General features: G+C 40.7%; 1 protein-coding gene across 1 annotated transcript in view; it reads left to right on the top strand.

Annotated features, from left to right (window-relative positions):
• NLK (nemo like kinase) overlaps nt 1-15,883 on the top strand; it is a 131,919-nt gene that overhangs the window by 52,591 nt on the left and 63,445 nt on the right. The window lies entirely within an intron of this gene.

Below are 15,883 nucleotides of genomic sequence, written 5' to 3'. Positions count from 1 at the left end.
TCTAAGTTCACTGACTGGGCAAACTAGAAGAGACCATTTGTAAAAGTTGGCATTAAGCTGAGCTTTGAAGGGAGGGAGGAGGTCCAAGAGTCACAGTTGAGGAAGATGTTTCCGCACCTTGGGGAACAGCCTGTGCAAAGTGTTAGGGGAAGAAGATGGAATGTCATGGTAGACAGATAGCAGACAGGCCAGTTTGGCCAGGGGGCAGAGTGCCCAAGAAGGGTAATGTCTAGAAAGGTAGATTGGAGTTGGATCCTATGGAGGACTTGAAATTCCAAAGAGAGGAGCTTATAAAGCAATAGCAATCCAATAGTTATAAGGAGCAGAGGTATCAAACTCAAATACAAACAGGGGCCTCTAAATCATGCCTAAGGATCCGTGCCGGCACATCTTGACTTGTTTTTAAAATATAATGTTATCTACATTTTATTATTTTTATTTTGTTAAATATTTCTCCTTTATATTTTAATCTAGTTTGAGCAGCACTTGGGTGTGTTACGGTCATGTGTTAGACATCTCTGGTGTTGAGGATGGATTAGAGAGAAGAGAGATCAGAAACAAGGAGGTCTCATAAGAGTCTGTTTTAATGGTTAGAAGGTCAAAGATTTAGGGGTCAAGGAGAACTCAGAAGTCATCTCCGTCAACCCTGTAATTTTACTGAGGAGACTGAAGTCCAGAGATCTTGGGTGATTTGCCTGAGGTCACCCTGCTCTTGTGTGGCAGAGCTGGGATCTGAACTCAGGACCTCTAACTAAATCCAGAGTTAATTGATCCTCTTCCTCAGTGTTGAAGAAACAGAGCTGAGGAAGATTACCATGCAAATACAATTGGAAGCTCCCATACAACTCACAAGGCAATGCAAGCCCACATTGTGCCCCCATCCACATAAGAGCAGCAGTGTATGTGGAGCTGACTTTTACAAGCATATCAATTACTGAGCAGAGGTCACATTTTCCAACAATTGTATTACCAAATTCTCAGCCTTAAAAAAATGTCCATAAAAGTCTCATTCAGTACAGATAATGGCACGATAGGTAGAAACAAAAGGAAAAAGGCATCTTTCCTTGCAGTGTATTAACTTCGATGTACAATGGGCTGTCTGTTGACTATACTCTAAGTTCTGATGGATGCTAACATACATAGTAAAATAGCCCACTTATTTACTTCAGTTCACCTACAGAGCCGAATATCTGCAGCTCTGTGCCATGGTCATAATACACACCAAAAAATTGGCAGGGAAGAGAAATCGACTGCTTAAATTGTTCCGGTTGTTGTAGGAGATTACAAAGTATTCTATAAAGTTAGGAAAACCAGGTGAGAAGTGATAAAGTCCTCAACTTGATGGCTGCAGTGTAAATGAAGGGAGCGAGGATAGACAGGAGAAATGGTATGGAGGTAGAATTGATCAGACTTGACAACTGATTGGTTTCATGGTGAGAGTGGAGAAGCTGGGCAACTGGAGAACGTTGGTGTCCTTGACAGGAAAGAATTAGAGGGTGGGTTTAGGAGAAAACTTCATGAATTCAGGTTTGTACAAGAGTTTGAGATGTTTACAAGATATGCAAATGAGATGTCCAACAGATAGTTGAGATTGGAGCTCCAAAGAGAGATCTCTAGATTTGGGAATTTTCTGTATTGAGACAATAGTTATACTGATCGAAGCTTATGAAATCACCAAAACAGTGTAGGGAGAGATGGGCCAGGATGGAGCCCTAACGTAGACCCTCAGATAGGGATGGGAGACATGGGTGATGATCCTCCCAGGGAGACTTGAGAAAGGTCAGCCAGATAGGAGAAGAATCATGACAGAGTAGTGTTAACAATGATTGATTCTAATAATTCTTTGTCACTAATGCTTCTCTTGACCTTGCTTTCAAGTGCAGTGGTTTTCTTTACAAAGACTGAAGTAATTCTTGACTAGGTTTATTAAATGAGCTTCATTGATGTTTTAGAAACTTGATGTTAAATGAGAAATCTTAAAGCTTGTTCCTCCTGACCTCCACAGTTAAATTTGCATATTTTAAATAAATTACATCTTCTGTTTGGAACAGGATGTGGTAGATTCTCAACTGAGAATGTCTGGGCACAGGACTAGTAGGTGAGACCAAGGTTATTTGTCAATCACAGAACTATATATCATCAGTAGCATTTTGTTTCTGTTGTTTAAACTGGGTTATATAAGATTTAAATAGCTGTGCTCTCTCAGTATAGATGAAACTGGATTGACAAGGACTGCTTACTCTAAACCTAGCTTGGCAGCTATATATTCTTTAGTGTTGGAAAATTGCCTGTGAATACCTGATTATGTTTTAATGGCAGATTGCTCCATTTTGAAGCTTTATCCAGGTAGTGTGTTTGACTTTACCTTCCAGCAACTAGAAAAGGCACAAAAAAAGCAAGCAAGTGAGAAAACTCCCTGAAGATATTGGCGTCCTCATTGCTGTATTGTGACCGTAGGGTAGTTTTCTTGTCAAATTTCCATTCTTGTTTCAGAAGATCATAGACAAGATTTAGAAGGAAACTTAGGGCTGTTGAGTCCAGCCCCAGCCTTCATTTTATAGATGAGGAAAATGAGGCATAAGTGACTTGCCCTGGGTCACATAGCTGTTAAGTGTCTGAAGCAGGATTTGAGCTCAAGGTTTCCTGACTCCAAATCTAATACTCTTATATACTGAGCTACCTACTGTTTCTGGGCTTATTTTGCAAAGAATTTCAACGTAGTCATTAGAAAAAATTCTCCACGTTAATGAGGTCTGCTTTTTCTATGATAACCTTTGGAGGAATTGACTAATTTGTCTTAAAATCATAGATCTTAGCATCATAAAATGATATATACCCCAGGGAAGTTAAAAACAGAAAAAAAAAAAAAGCTCCAGTGAACATATACCAAAATATTTATAGAAGCACTTTTTGTATGTGATAGAAAAGGACTAGAAACAATGGAGTGCCCATTGGTGGGACAGTGACTGAAAAAACTTTTAGTATTACATTTACATTCATATGACATTGTGCAGTAAGAAGTGAAAAATGTGAAGAATTCAGAGAAACTTGGGAAGAGTTGTACAGACTGATACAGTGTATGCTAAGCAGAATCAAAAGAACAATGGAAATGGAAAAAAAAATCTCTAAAAGGAAAGTTGAGCTCTGACAACTGAAAAACCACTGAAAGTCCCGAAGATCAACAAATAATTAAACTTATCTTTCTCATCTCACAGCAGAGAGTCAGGGCTACTGGGACAGAATGTTGTATACATTATCAGAAGTTGTGACTGTATCAGATTCTTTAATTATTTTTCCTTATCACAGAAAGGATTCATGGGGAAGAGGTTGATGTAAAGGGGGGAAAACATCAGTAACATTTTTTAAAAGACTTTGAGAATTAGAAGCGATTACAAGAGAGTATCTGGTCTGGCTCCCTGCCTCTGAGCAGGTAAAATGTCACTCCCATTCTAGACTAGTGGAATTGAACAAAATAACTGAACAAATACTTATATAAGAGCATGCTCTGTACAATATACACTTGTATCCATGGGTGCACCAAGGTAAAGCGAGGCATTCTCTTCAGTTATAATTTAGTCCTGGGATCACAGACCTAGAGCCAGAAAGGATCCAGAGGCTGCCGAGTCAACCCTCTCTTTTTACAGACAAGGAAACCAAGGTCTAGAAAGGTGGAGTGATTTACCCAAGGTCATACAGCTAGTAAGTGATCTGGGTTCTAGAGCTGGGATTCCAACCAGAGTTCTCTGGACTCTAATTCAACACCTTTTCCACTGTGTTTGAATGGAAGAGTATAAAGGAGAAAAGCCAAATGTTATGCCCAAGATCCGCAGTGAGCAAGTGGCAAAGTAGGAACTACAAGCCTCTAAAGACAGGGTCTCAAATTTGGTAAACTAGGCATGAAAAACACCAAAAATTAGGGCAGCCAGGTGGCACAGTGAGTAGAGCACCGGCCCTGGAGTCAGGAGGACCTGAGTTCAAATCCAGCCTCGGACACTTGACACAATTACTAGCTGTGTGACCTTGGGCAAGTCACTTAACCCCAGTTGCCCTGCCTTCCTCCCTCCAAAAAAAAAAAGAAAAGAAAAGAAAAACACCAAAAATTCAATGTCTGGGTCAGTTGGTTATCTTAAAAGGAAATAATGAACAATAGTATCTCCATTTTGGATTTGTCATTTATTATTGTACAGATTAAGGTCCATAGTTCACACAACCACTAGATACTTTATGGGTAAGCATACAAAGAAATAGGTGGGAAATATATTCTCAAGTGCCATGGAGATGACAGAATTGTTTTTCTTTTAGTATCAAAAATTGTGTACAAATGCCTCCTTTCCCCTAATTCCCACAGTCAGAATGTTCTTTCTCTTCTGTAAACTCTCATGACACTTTGTACTCTCCTCCATGCATTTCCATCCTCTTCTTTGTATTTATTTTAGTGTGCATGTCCTCCATGCTACACTGAAAGCCTCCCTCATCGTATCCCACCTCGGTGCCTTGTGGGAGGTGTGCAGTCATCACTTTTTGAATTTGTTGAATGAAAGCTCTCTGATGGGTGCTAGCAGCTTTTCCTGTTCTAATTTGTAAAGAACAGCCCAAGTAGGTAGCAGAGGCCTTAATGTGGCCAAGTTTGGGCTTGGTGTGACATGACATGGGGAGGTACACGTGTCCTTTGCCACAGGATCAGATTTAGAACTGAGAGAGACCTTAAAAGCCATCGAGTCCAACCCCCTCATGTTATAGAGGAGAGAACTGAAGCATCTAGAGAGCAAGTAATTGGTGCCCAGGGTCACACAGCTAGGAAGAGTCTGAGGCAGGATTTGAACCAAGACTTCCCAGTCTTCCATCTATGACATCATAGGTGTCAGACACACAGCCCATGCTGAGTGCAGCCCAAACCAGCTTACGATGTAATTGCAAAATGTTTGACAAAGTAGAAATACAACAAAACAGCAAATGTATGGTTTTTGAAGTCAATATGCAACCTGCAGGGATCTTTGTGGATGGTTTAGTGGCCCCTGTTCCTATTTGAGTTTGACACCTCTGCTCTACACCATGCTGATCCTCTTATTGGATTGTATTCACTTGAAGCCCAAGTAATATAGAAGGCAATAGGATAATGATGATAGCTGCCCATTTCGTCTGATTTTTATCTGCCTTTGTTAAAAAAAATGATTCAGGTATTGGTGCTAAGTGAGAAATTAAGGGGGAGGAGGAAGTCAGTTTGACAAGTATATGGTTAAAGGGACACTGTTTCTTCTTGTGTGCCTAAGAATGGTTGGTAAAATTTTCAAAATGGCTTGTCTTTGAAAGCAACAGTACTAGAACAGTCTTACCACGTAATTAACTTGTAGTAATTCCTTCCCTACCCCTGATTATTTGCTATGCTGACTAAAGATGACTTCATTAACCACACGTCTAGAAAAAATCCTGAGGGGGGAGGGGGACCATGATAAGCTCTCATTTTGCTACAGTTTTAATTTATTTTAGTACTGTTTTTAAAGTGTTAAGCTATTAGAAATAAATGTCCAAATGTACCCAAGAGCCAGAGAAACTTAGAAATTAGAATACAGAATTCAAGAGCATGCAAGTTGGAGACAAATGATTGTTTTTTAATTAGTTTTGGGCATGTGTCTTAAATTAAGGCATCACTAAAATTCGTTTCTTGGCTCACCAGGCTAATGAGGATTGCACTGAGTTGTACCAACAGAGTAAAGGACATTTTTCAGGTTGGTGGTAGTGGAGCCTCTATCGAGCTGAGATGGAAAAGCTCATCGGATGATTTAATTTGCTTTTCTTTTGTGGCCGGCCTAGTCATCTGCTGACTGTAATTACCTTGAACAACTTTTAGAATATTGCTAACTTTGGCATGAAGGGAAAATTCAGCATTGTCCTAATTGGACCACAGTTTCCTCCTCTGAAGAGAGGGGGTGGATCAGATGACCTTTAAGCTCTTAGATTCTGTGACTATTTGTTTTTTCCTTTCTAGTCAGTGGATGTTGGTAATATCTCTTACTAAGGAGGAGGTAGGGGAAAGCAGGTTGTACAGTTCCTGTGAACCAGAGTACAAGGCTGTTCATCAAATGTTGTCTGTCTTAGTCCCTCTCAAGGTTCTTCGGGTCTGTAGGAGTTAGCCTTTGTGTGTCTTTTCCCACCTTCAGTAGCATGGGCAGCATCTCCTTAATCCCTGCAGACTTTTATGGCAGCCCTCCGTGCCCCTCCCCCCAGTCCCTCCTGTCTGTCTTGGGCTGGGGATGATGCTGGAATGGGGTAAGAGAGGAAAAGAAAACTATAATTATTACCAAATCTCTCCATCTGTATTTATATAGTGCTCAGATATTACCAGTGTGAGTGGCTGAGGTTGGCTTCGGGCAGATCTTTGCAAAATATCTGACTGAAAGTCTAGCACAACATCATTAAGGCAGATAGTGAAGAACTGTATTTTGTAAGGAAGGGCGCTGGACCTTCTCTTCACTGTGAGTTAAAGTCATGGATGCAAATCTTTATGGACTTTCTAAGATTACTCCCTCCCCGCTGTTTTTTTTCCTCTGAACTCTGGGGAATTTGCAGCGTTGGGAGGAAAAATTAATTGCTTGTGTTTGGCGTGGCTTTGTGGAGGGGTGGGAGGAGAGTGGTGGTGGTCATATAGATTAAGTATTTAAGAGGAATGACTTCAGATGTTCCCTAAATATTTTAAGTGGTATTTTGGTGCTAAGGAAGTTTTCGTTGTAGTTAGGAGAGAAAGAATTTGGAAATGTGCTTAGAAGAAAACTATTCGTTGTCATAGAGATGGGAGTAGAATGGAATTGCCCGACTAAGGTATATCTACAGGCAATTTTGAAAACAGGCAAACATGTGAGAACATCCTCAGTGGACCAACCTTGGCTGCTTTTCCCTATTAATTAATATAGGGTTCTGGAAAGGTCCTTGCACTTCTGGCAGCTTCAGAGCAGTTTAGGGCTGGCAAGCTGAGCATTCAAACATTAGGAGCTGATTAATTATTGAGGTAAAAACTGTTTGTCAAGAACAGACTGAGATTGCCCAAGGAAATAGTTTTTAAAAGCAGTAGACCAACTAAGAGTTGACTCTGACTGCTCTGACTTTACCTATCGAATTCTTGCCTTTTACCTTTACCACTTGTTGGATAATTTCCTTTGAAACAAACCTTTGTCTCTTTTCTCTCTGCCACCAACTCGAGTTGCTCTGTTATGAGTAGAACATTTGCAGACTTCCTCTATGGGTTGAAAGAGCACCCCTATTGACTCTGTGCCTGGTGATGGATGGCGAGGTCCCCACCTGCTGGTCACTTTACTATTAGATTCACCCCGGGTGCAGCATAATCATAGAGCAAAGCAGGAAATGGAAACTTGCTTTTTTGAGGACAGTAGTGTGTAAGTGGCCTTTTTAGAAGCCATTCTTTCACTGAGAGAATTCCTTTATTCCCCAGTTTGTTTCTCTTGGGAATTTATGACCTGGTAACACGTTACTATATGGGAACTGTCATGTTGCTTGTATCAAGGGAGATTCAGGAAGTCAGGTCTGAGTTTTAGCCATCTTTATGGAATGCCATGAATGGGGTTTTCAGGCAGGAATTTTTTGTTATTGTTCGGCAAGTGGGTTTGACATTTTGACATTCCCGTCCATGTGACTTTTTAGTTTTATGCTGCTTCCAGAAGCAAAATTGACAGCAAGGAACTTCTCTAGCTTCCAGAGGAATGACTTGTAGATTCAGACCCACATGGAAGGAACTTGAAAATTAGCTAGGGGGAGAGAGAGGGAATGGGGGGACAGAAACACTAAGTTCCATTTATCCAAGGTTGTCATGAGATTGTTTTACATGAAGCCTTTGTTCAAATGAGATCATGCCCGAAAAGTGCTTTGCACATCTAGAAACACTATATAAATACAAGCTATTGCTTTTATTGTTTTTATTACAAGGAGGAAAAGGCAACAGAATTCAAAAGTGGAGTCCCTCCTTCCCCCAATCACTTAATCGTGTCTCCTTATTTTTACCTTCTAAAACTGTTTGTGGTACCAAGATAGCTACAAATTTAGGTCTACATTTCTACTATTAAAAGAAAATTTTTACTGCTCCATCCAACCTAAGCTGTAAGACTTGTGTTCAGAAGAGAATTGTATCTTTTCCCTTACCCTAAAGCTGAATCTTTGGGATAAGCTGAAGAAGGAAAACAATTTCTCAAGAACAAACTGAGGCTGCCCAAGTTCTTAACCTCACCTTATGTTCTCTTATGAAAACCACTTCTTGATTGCAGGCAGGCACTTGGAAACTATTGAGACCTCCTCAGTTCCTCCTGCATCGATAGTCCATCCATCCACCCGTCCGTCCGTCCATCCATCCATCCATCCATCCATCCATCCATCCATCCATCCATCCATCCATCCATCTCTTCATCAGGAGACTCGTTGCCAGATCTGCCTGCTCTAGTTCACATTTTAGCAGGCAGCATTTTCTGTATTTGGGGGTCTGAGTGCTGCCTTATGCTATGGGCTGCTCTGAAGTGGCAAGCAGAACTCTTCAGGTTCTGGAATTTTTCTTTCACTTCTCTTCCCTCCCCCCAGACACCTTCACATCTTAGAGGAGTGGGAGGCAAGTCACAGGTTTGAGAACCATTTCAAATACCTGTAATACACACTTGAAACTCTAGCTATAGTATAACAGATGGCTTCTCGAACATGGTTACTGGGTTTGAGCTGCAATTCTACCTGCTGCTGGAAAGGCTTATAGTTTAGAGTGGATTAAGCTTTAAAAAGTTTTCCTTCAAAACTGAGAACATGGACCTCCATTTTTAGCTGAAATTACCTGAATCCATTTTAGAAGGATAAAAGGGAGAAGACAGGATTGAGTGATTAAGGAGGAGGGAGGGAGGGACTGCAGCCTAAATGTTGATGACCTTTTTTCTCCCCTCCTCCTCCTCCCTTCTTATTATAGTAACAATAAGCTGACATTTACCTAGCTCTTTAAGACATGCAGAACTCTTCCCATAAATGCTCTCTCTTTTCAGCTTCACAACAAGAGTATGAGATAGATTGATGTAGATATGAGTGTTATCCCTATTACATAAGCAGGGAAACTGAAGTTGAGTACAGTTAAGTTACATGCCCAGGGTCACACAAGTAAGATCTAGGGAGGATTCGAACGTAGGTCTTCCTGATGCCAAGACCAGCCCTTGCTTCATTCCATCATGCCCGTTGATGTGTACTGATAGAAGAGGTAAGTTGTCATTTTTTTTAAGCCAGTAAAGCCTGAAGACTAAGTATAAAAGAAACTGTAGTAAACATTTCCCACTTGAGTTAATATCTACCACACAAAGGAAAGTAACAGAGAAGTCAGTTGTATTTTTCGTAAGTATGAAATACAAAATTAGCCATTCTACTTGGAAGAGTTTACATTATATAACTTTCCTGGTCTATTCATATGTAAGGAAACAACTGAGCAGCCAAGCTATAACCAAATAATATGTTACTGACTGCATGTCTGCTTGTTGAAAGTAGCATTTTGTGTCAGATTATGATGAAGATACTATTTTAGCCACAGAAGTTTTCAGGAATAAAGTTGTCCCCATGGCAATACAAAAATAATTTTTTTTCTTATCCTCTGATTCTTATCTTTCTTATCCTGAACTTCTTATTTCTAGATCAGGTAAGATGGAATTTAACGACTGCACAGCTAAACTTGCTGGGTGGTGGAAATGCTTCTGCTTGTGGTGAATACATTTGGAATCTTTATTCTTCACTCTTAATCATATTAGTAAACACACACGTTACCAGGAAGCCAGCAGTGTGTGACACACTTTTAGCTTTGGACCCTTTGTGACCTCTGCTTACCCAGATTGAGCTGTTAAAATGCTTAAAGGAGATGCAGGCGTGAATATTTCCTTTGTGGTTCTTAGCACCAAAACCTTTCTTATACTATAAGCAGTCTCTCTCCCCATGTAATATTTATAGGTCTGTATCCCGAAGAGAATGGCGGCTACTGGGCCACGAAAACTTCCTGGGTGATGCAGGCAGGGCTGTCGTACTTCCACCCTAAAACAAGAGAAAATTCCCATTGAAACTCTTCAGGTCTGGTTCCTCTTTCTTGAAGATTTGACAGTGACTGAGAGGGGAGATTTTTATATCTCCCTCTCATCTTCAATAAGGGTAGGGTTACATCATGCTACAAAAAAGTAGAAAAGAAAGGAATGTGGTTAAATACCTTTTCAGCCATAGTATCACATCTCAGGATCCCCTAAAACATTTTTGCCCAGCTCTATAGAGGAGTATTTGAGTAAAAGAAGTGTCACAGGCTGGTGTTGAATAACCCCTCTCTCCCTGCTAGCCGCGCCCCGCCCCCACCCAGTAACATTAGAACATGAGAATTGTACGATGCTGTCACATCTGGTGGGATTTTGCTTCGATACATTTTCCATATCTGTGCCTCCCTGCTGTGCTAATGGTCATCGCGCAGAGCTGTGTTTGCTTTAGTTTAGGGAATATTTATATTTGCTTGAACACACAATTGGAGGCTGCCTGAGTTCAGCTTTAACTCCGTTTAAACATATGTCCCCACCCCCCACCCAGGGGTCAGTGGCATTTACACCAGGAGGGCAGTGGGGACTAGGGGGCAAATGAGCCTTTTTCTTTCTCACTTTGGATTTCTCTGTTGTCGGGGACTTGTGCCCTAGCAGCCCAGTCCAACAGCACTGAGTCTGTGGGAGGAAGCAAAGCTTCTCTCCCATTTCTCTTGGAGACAACAACCAAACATGAATTTGGGCAAACTTTTTGACTGAAAATATCTAAATGGTGGAAAAAGTTATCTGAACCTGAAAGATGAGAAGCTTTTTTGCTTTGTGCTTGCCCACATGCATTGAAGAGTGCTAGGCCTGGAGGATTTGTTCTCCTGTGTTACCCGCTGACTGCATGTGGTGTCATTAGCTTTCGAGTGTCCACAGCCAGTACCTGCTTAAATGCCATGGTAGAAACCAGGTTGTATTTTTAATTCACTAGGTGCTTGGAGAAAATGTGTCAAAAATGCAAACTGGCTCTACTTAGGGCCATGCTTCTAACTCATTACTGTAATTATAAGAAATACTGGGGGAAGGGTGGGGAATTAGCTGCACTTTCTCTGAATTTATCTTCTGTCAAGAAAAATCTGATTTTAAAAAACATTTTTGTTGTTAATGGGTTTTTTGGACAAAGCAGACTCTACTTAGTACTCAAACCCTGCAACAAAGTACATTCTCTATAAACAACCTAGCCCAAAAAAAAATCAACCTATGGTGTATTTTTCTTTTTTTTTTCCTCAAAGAGGCATATTTGCCTACATATAAGCAAAGATCACACCTCAAATTTGAAAGTGAGTATGAAGGCAATCTAAATATTTAGAGCATAGTTGTTCAGGAATTCCATTACTGAAATGTATACCTTTTTGGTGGAATTAATGCAATAATTTCAGTATGAATTATTTAATAAGAAATTGTTTGTTACAACTGGTTTTTTGAAGAGAATTAAGATGTGATTTATTTTAATCTCAGTGATTTGGAAATAGTACATTTGTGTTGGCTAGCAGAAGGTATATTGTGGGAAACACTAATTTTAAACCCGTTGACATGAAAACTAGATAAAGGCACAGACCATTGGAAAGAAGGGATGCTGACTTTTGCTTCCTCTGAGGATCTGGCATGGCTCTTCCGGAACTTCGCATCCAGTTGACTTTGGGCAGATCACTTCACTGCCCTGGGCCACAGTTTCCTCATCTGTAAATGAGAACATTGAATGAGATGACCACCAGGCTCCCTTCTAGCCCCAAATCTATGATCCTGTATTTTTTTTTACCCCTTTTAAGCAGTTTTCTCTATGAAATTACAGGGTTTGTGGGGGAGGAAACATGGTTCTCTCTGCTTACAGTTCTATGATTTCAGTTTCAGTAGGTATTTGTGAAGCACCTACTGTGTGTAAGACACTATTCTGGGAGCTAAGAATACAAAGACAAAGCAGTCCCTGCCCTGAGAGAATGTAACATGCACCCTAGTGGGAAGTAATTCTGAGAGACCCCCTGTGGGGCTCAGGGAAAGGCCGCAGGCTTGGATAGCATCTAAACTGGGCTTAGAAGGAAGCTCAAGATGAAAGAGTGCATTGCAGGTGTGCCAAGGCAGAGGGAGGACCTAGGATACCACAGATGGGGAACAGGTCATAGGCCACTTGGGCTGGAACAGAGCCTCCGAACTGTTCCTATAAGGTCAGACTGGAAGGGGACGTTGGACGCTGCGAAGTGCTGACTTTAAAACCAGGTTAAGGATTCTTTATGCCAGAGCCAGCAGGCATAGTGCTGAATATTTGGGGGGCAGAGGAGTGACAGTTATTCTCCGTGGTTGTCAGTAACTTAAACAAGGTTATGGCAACTTTGAGTGTGCAGTCAAATGACCAAGCAGTATTTGAAAAGCTGCCTGTTTGGGGTGTTTCCATTTCTTTTGACTGGCGCCATATGTCTAGCATTGCTCTTCTCTGAAGAACAGCTTGTGGATTCCTCTTGCTTTAAAAAAAAATTGTTGATCAAAATTGGACCATAAATGCAGAGGACAGACAGTACTTAGTTCTTCCTGAAACCCTGGCCAGATACAAAAAGGGACAATTTATCTAATAATACCCTAACCACCACCCTACCCCAACCTCTTAGAATTTCTGGTGGGTTAGCAGTCTGCTCAGGCATTCACTGGATTGAATGAAATGACTCCATTCCTTGCTGCTCTGTAACAAATAATCAGCCTGCATTAAAACAGCTTCCACTTGGGGATCCCTTAACATCCGATGCTCAGGTAGTTGTGTTTCTGTTCATTTTTTAAACCTATATTTCCCTTCTTGTCCATAGCCCATTTTTTTTAATCATTGATTCATTTATTTTTTGCTTTTCAGAAGGATTCCCTAATCATTTTTCCATCCTCCTCCCTATAATGAGCTCACATATTGGGAGCTGTTAGGGACCTCAGAGATGACCAATCTAACCCCTCATTTTCTTGATGGTGGAACTGAGGTCCAGGGAGGTCAGGTGACTTGCCAAGGATTATGAATCCATTCCCCTGCCTTTTCCAAACTTTCTTTTTTATAGAGAATCCCTATTTGTAAAGCTTCTTAATTCACTAGAAGAAGTATTCAGGCAGGACATGAATGTATTAACATCACCTGCTACCCATCTTCTCAAAAAAAAATGGGGGAAAATTTTACTTTTACAATAAACTCTTCGTTGTGCTTTAAAAATTTTTAGATATTTAAAAATATTTAAAGAGTCCCATTAAAATCTAACAGTTTTCACAGTGCTATCCTTAGACAGGAAACAAAATGTAAATTAGGAAATTTTGAGTTGATACCTGTTGCTCTCAATTTCTTGGATACCTCAGAAGGTAACTGGGTGAAATTAAGTATTTGATCCTGTGTTCGGTGCACGGAATGTTTAGAGGGAGGGATCGTGGCAGAGTGACCCGTGAATGATTTCTTAGGTCTTCTGAAGGAAAAGTCTTTTTTCGTGACATAACGGAAACTACTTTCAGGACTGTTGACTCCCTTTACAGCTGGAGGTTCCTTAGCTAATACAGTTGGGATATCCAGGATGTTGCAGTAGCAGAAGAGCCCAGAGCAGCAAGCCTTTCAGAAACAAAGAAAATAAAAGCATTCCTGTGTAGCAGGCTTCCGCACTTATCTCTGTTCTCTGGTACTGTTTGTGCTGAACCAAAGCAGCTGCTACCCCGAGTTAAGAGAGAACAAACCCAACATGGCGTGAAATTACTGCACTGCCATTCCCATTCATTAGAGTTATATTGTTACCAGCTACAGGCATGACTGGCTTTTGCATGAATAATAAAATAAAATGCTGCTTTGTGAATTTTACCTTAAACCATTAATAAGCCACAACACTAACCTTGAAAATGTCTGAAGAATTTTCAGAACTGATTTTGTCTTAGAGCAGCTCTCTTGGAGAGTTTACCATAGAAAGGCAAGTGGTGAGAGATTGAGAAGTAGAGGCGACGTCCTGAGTTGTAGAGCTTTGAGAGGGTACTTAAGTGAATCAGCCTGTCCACAGACAGTTGTGTGGGCTGAACACAAGCAGAAAGGGATGGGGCTGAACATTTGGGTGGAGGGATTGGAATGGAAGAGAAGCTTAGTATCTGCCTTCACTGCTCTTAAATTCTAATTGGGAAGAAACCGCACATAAACAGTAACGTAGAGCAGTGCCAAACAAAGGGGCGACAAAGATGGCTGCTTGTACTGTAGGGATTGAGGAAGACAGTGCTGAGAGAGAACTGGAGAGGCCCAGGGAACTCGCCATAGAACCTTGAGGAATGACAATGATTTAGATAGATGGAGATGAGAGAAGGGGTCATTCCAGGAAAGGGAAACCACAAGAAAGTAGCCCAGTGTAGCCAGAATTAAAGGTTTGTATAGAAAAAAGAAATATAGATGCATATAAGGTAAAGGTTTAAAAATGTGGGCTAAAGCCAGAGGGCCTTGAATGCAAGGTTTAGCCTTTATTCTTTGGGCAGTAGGGAACCATTGAGTGTCTTTGATCTGGAATATGTAAGCTCCTTGAGAGCAGGAATAGTTTCAGTTTCATTCTTTGCTAATTTGCCAGCACAGTGCCTTGTACTGAATAGCCAATTAATGACTGTTTGTTAAATTGAGTGTTTCATGATGAAAGTAGTGTTGATTTGGCAGTGGCATGCAGGATAAACTGGAAGAAGAAGAGTAGAGGCAGAGAGACAGTTGCAAAGGCAGTTAGCCAGTATTAAATACCTACTGTGTGCCAGGTACTGTGCTCAGCGCTGGGGATACAAAGAAAGGCAAAAGGCTTACAACTTACAGGGACGTAACATGCAAACTACTGTATACCAACAGGATAGAGACAGAAAAAATTGGCAAACCTCCAAGTGTAATGACCTGAATTAAAGTGATGGCAATGGATGTTAATAAGACTTGGTATTCAATAGGCACTTAATAAATGTTTGTTTTTTGATTGGATGATGATTCTTTTTGTGAGTGCAATGGGAGGCAGAGCAGTTAATGAGAAGGAGTTAAAGATGGCACCAAGGTTCCAAAGTAAGTTCTCTGAGTAACAGAGAAAATGATGGTAACAGAGAAAATGATTGAGAAAGAAAAGTCAGGAGAAGAGACAGTTTGGGGGCAGAGGTGAATTTGGTTTTTGACATGCTAAGTTTGAGTTGGTACTAGGAATGTTCAGCAACCAGATGGAGAATTAATGGAAGGCTATTTCAAAAGTTAAATTTAAATTATCCTGAATAGATGTCAGAGAAGGAACTTTCCTAAAGGGATCCTTATTCTTATTCAGAAACAACTCTTGTTTCTAATAATTTCCAGTGAGGCATGAAAATTTTCAAGTTATCCCTTCCTACCTGTTCTGTAGATATTCCCCTACATTTCTGACTTACCAGAAAGAGCTCTCTGGGCTGCCTTTGGAGCATTTGGTCCTGGGGCTTTAGCTAGGGATTAGAAAGATGCGACACAGAAACCAGTCCCCTGAATAGGATGTTTGGTAATTCCCCTGGTTTTGTTAGTTTGTAATTTCATTTTGTTTCATCTTCTCTGCCAACATCCAACTATTTCTCCAACATTTTTTTTTCTGAAAATAGCTATTCTGCATATGGTTACTAGAGGTATGAGGACTTGTGTGTTTTGGGAAGCATGACAGACCTGCAGTTTAGTTAGCTCGCATCCATTAGATCCTGGTCTACTAGTGTTGGTGATGAAATGACCTCTGTAATTCAACTTGGAGTCTTGAATTTCTCAGTTTTAGGTTGTAGGACAACCTAAAGGATTTTTTTTCCCCTTGAAATTGAAACCATCCCAGAAAAATCTTCTGAGAAGCTTTTCTAAAGGT

Source organism: Trichosurus vulpecula, chromosome 7 (genome assembly GCF_011100635.1).
Source record: "Trichosurus vulpecula isolate mTriVul1 chromosome 7, mTriVul1.pri, whole genome shotgun sequence".
Classification (NCBI taxonomy): Eukaryota; Metazoa; Chordata; class Mammalia; order Diprotodontia; family Phalangeridae; genus Trichosurus; species Trichosurus vulpecula.
The sequence above is the reverse complement of the archived record's forward strand: the minus strand, read 5'-3'. Positions and strand labels throughout refer to the sequence as shown.